The sequence below is a fragment of the Cupressus sempervirens genome, chromosome 9 (assembly GCF_028749045.1).
Source record: "Cupressus sempervirens isolate cs-2001-9-10 chromosome 9, ASM2874904v1, whole genome shotgun sequence".
NCBI lineage: Eukaryota > Viridiplantae > Streptophyta > Pinopsida > Cupressales > Cupressaceae > Cupressus > Cupressus sempervirens.
This window is the reverse complement of record NC_143126.1, coordinates 588,146,180-588,149,963: the sequence shown is the minus strand read 5'-3', so window position 1 is coordinate 588,149,963 and position 3,784 is coordinate 588,146,180. Positions and strand designations below refer to the sequence as shown.

The 3,784-nt window shown below is 28.1% G+C and overlaps 1 long non-coding RNA gene across 1 annotated transcript; it reads left to right on the top strand.

The window, feature by feature from the left end:
- Positions 1-1,283: 1,283 nt before the first annotated feature.
- Positions 1,284-1,690, top strand: LOC149540054 (uncharacterized). The gene is made up of 2 exons (XR_016355964.1): positions 1,284-1,314; positions 1,433-1,690. It is a non-coding gene; the product is annotated as an uncharacterized LOC149540054 (long non-coding RNA).
- The last annotated feature ends 2,094 nt before the right edge of the window (positions 1,691-3,784 follow it).

Here is a 3,784-nt window from a genome sequence, read left to right as displayed (position 1 = left end):
GAAGTAAGCCCATTCCATGAATCTTCCCAAAATAAAGCATCTTGCCCTAAATCGATGTCCCAAGCTAATTTATTAGTTATTAATAGGTGACAATTGAACATAAAATTCCAACTTCTTGAACCTTGTGGAGGATTTTTAGTTATGAACAAAGGATTATTATTGTTTAAGTATTTATGATAGAAAATTCTAGCCCATTCACTATTATGTTCTTTAAATGTTCTCCAAATAAGTTTAGCCCCTAGTGCCTCATTTTGCCAACTAAATTTTTTAATGTCTAGGCCCCAAATTCTTTAGGTCTACACATTTTTTTCTCATTTTATCAAAGCTTATTTTTTCTTATCTCCGATGCCTTGCCAGAAGAAGTTTTTAGTCCATGCCTAATGTTCTTGTTAGACCCCCGACTTGGACATGTATTATTTTTTATGGCATAATTATATCATCCAAAGCTATGGTTTTAGACATAATATTTTTAAATTCATTTATATTACTTTAATTTCTTAAATTTGATTGGCCAAAGAACAATTTCTTGGCTAAAAAGCATTTTTTTAAATGAAAAAATAAAAATAGAAGCCAGCACATAGAACGTAATTAAAGTTTGTCAGAATGCATTTATTGTAAATTAACGAAGGGTTCAATTTCCTCGTCAAGCACTCTGGCACTTACGACATGTTGTTGCTTCTTCTTGTTATGTTCGTTGTCAAATTTCTTTAGGGTTTCAACCTTTGCATCGGCTCTCAATGTAGCGTTCGGAGTTTTTGGATCACACATTTCACTCAATTTATGGGGTTGTTTAAGCATTGCAACTAAAAAAATTGACAAATATTGTTCTACTCACTATTGTAGAGTTTTGAACTAGGTAATAGTTACTTGAGTGATATTTGCAAGCATTAACACTTTGTTGGATCTGTTAGAGGTAGGCTACATCTGCAGTGCTATTTTAGGTTTTGTCTTTGTTTATGTTTAGCATCTTATTACAAAAATATTTCATCAATATGATTTGACAATCTAATTTTCACTTTTATACTTCTAATTTAGACTTGTGTGATCATTATGGTAAGTATCATACCTATACTTAAAACTAAAAGTGGAAAAATTGGATAAGTTGTAATAGTAGACCCTTAATTTTGATGTGTTTACTCTCTTTATTTATATTTATTGGTGCCAATGTCTCTATTTATTTATAGATGTGGTTTTGAATTATTTCTATATTATTTACTAAGTTAAAATAAAGTGGGCATCATTTTCAATGAAACCAAAATGGTAGTGTCCAACTGTGTTCCACTAGGTAATGGTGCAAAGTTGTCGGCCTACAGGGTGAGAATATCATGTAAAATTTGACAGTTGGATTAACTTGTCAATCCAATTTTTTTATACTATTATTTAAGAATTTCATTTGTTTTCTAAGGATTGTTATATTGATTTCTTCAATCAGGTGATCATATGTATAAATTACTATAAAAATATTTTTCGGGAGCTTTATTATGAATTCATCCAAACTACAAAAGAAAAAATAAGTTGTCAACTCAAATCATTCTGAAGAATGTAACTTATAGTGGAAAAATTATACATGCTTCTACATCATGAATCAATGCTTTGGAACATATTGGTTAAAGCAACCTAAAAAGTTGTTGGACAATTGTAACACTTAGCATATTATATAGTAAAGTTGAGAAATGTGAAAATGTTGAAATCTCTAATCTACAATATTCAATTTATTATTTCTTTTTAGATGATTGTTTAGTCGAATTGTTGTACATTTTAATTAATTATTAATGTTGGATGATTATTATAAGAATATTTTTAAATTAAAAATGTGTATATATATTATTACATCAACATTTTAAAACTATTTTTTAGAGCATGAAAATATAAATAGAAATGAGGAAAGGAGAGAGAAAATATAAAGATCTAGATGAAAAATAAATTGTAAAATGCAAAAAAAAAGTCAGCAATTTAATAAATAAATAAAAACTAAATAACTTGAAATAAAAATAGGATTAAAACATCAATGTCAAATAGGCTTAAAATTAAAGAAATTTTAAAGTGTAAAATAAATATATTAAGATTTTAATAAAAGAATTATTATTTTATTTTGTTTTTTCTTATAATTTCTCTTCATTTGGTGTTCATTTTGTTTTGTTCCTCTACTATTTACTCTTTCTCATTCATACATATTCCAATTTACATTCAGCACTCCCTTTAGAAGGCAAGGACTCTAGCTCACCAAGAGCTCTTGTTAAGTTTAGAGTCTAATTTCCTTTTTACACCTTTAAGTAGGGGAAGACATGATATGTGGGGATGGTCAAGGTTCCTTATTTGAATTCCATTATTTTACAAATTTCTCTCTCCAGTTCTTCTTTGGTATTAATAAAGAAAAACTCTAATTTGTTAGCATCTACTTTGTGACTTGATGCTTCCATATAATTATTTATTATGTCCTTTCTTTCAAAGTGTTTTCTCCTAGTAGAATTGCATCATCTACAAATTGTTGATATGATATTGTAGGGACCCCCTTAGTCACTACAATTCCTCTAATTTTTTTTTCAATTTGAACCTTTATTATAGCTCTACGAAAAGCTTATGCCATAATAATGAAGAGGAAATGTGATATAGGATCCCCTTGTCATATTCCTCTAAATATGCTAAGAAAACCTTCGGGGGTACTACCATTTATGAGAAGGGAGATTTTTGGTGTCAAAATGGAGTTATATATTAAGTTGACCCATTGACGAGAGAATCCAAAAGCTTTAAGTGCTTTACATAAGAATCTCCAATCCACTTTATCATAGGCTTTTTGGATATCTAACTTCATTAGCATACAAGATTCCTTACTAATTTGTACAGAATGAATTAATTCTTGGATTATGATAATACAATTGAGAATTGACCTATTAGGGACAAAACTTGTATGTTCCTCTAAAATGAGCTTTGGTAGTACTTTTTTAAGTCTGTTGGCTAGTAATTTTGAGAGTATTTTGTAGATTGTATTACATAAGGCTATGGGCTTAGAATCTCCTAGATCCATATGTTATGTTTTCTTTAGAATTAAAGCTAGGAATGTATTGTCAATTTCATATATAAGGGATCTAGAATTCCTAGTTGCCTTAATAGCCTTCCAAAGGCCATCTCTTAAAATATCCCAATATTTTTTAAAGAAAAAAGTTTGAAAGCCATTAGTGCTTGGAGATTTATATGGATTAAGTTGAAAAAATGCATCTTTAATTTCTACTTTGGTAAATTTCTTATTTAAGTTTGTATTATCTTCTACAATTATTATTTTTGTAATAGATCATAACATCTTATTCTAAGCTATTAAATTTTATGATTTGAAATTATTAGGGATATCTATATAATAATTCACAAAGCTTTATGCTATCTCATTTGGGTTTTCAATTACCCTTCCTGAATTATCCTTGTTTTTTGTTATTCTATTAATAATTCTCCTATTAATAGTACTATTATGAAAAAAACTTGTAATTATGTCACCTAACAATCACGTTTCTCCTTATTTTTGTTTCTAGAAAATTTCTTCTTTTGCTAGGATGTTTTCTTGTTTAGCTAGAATTTCTTTTTCTTTGATATATTTTTCATTATCCATTCCTACCCTAACAATTTCTTCATTTAAGTTTTTCAATTCTTCTTCATTCTCTATTTTTTCTTTAAATGCATAATTAGGATGATGTTTATTCCATTTATTTATTTCTTTTAATGATTTCAATTCGGCTATGAAACAAAACATCCTTGATCCTTCAAATTTCAGTTCATGCCACTTTTGATATATATT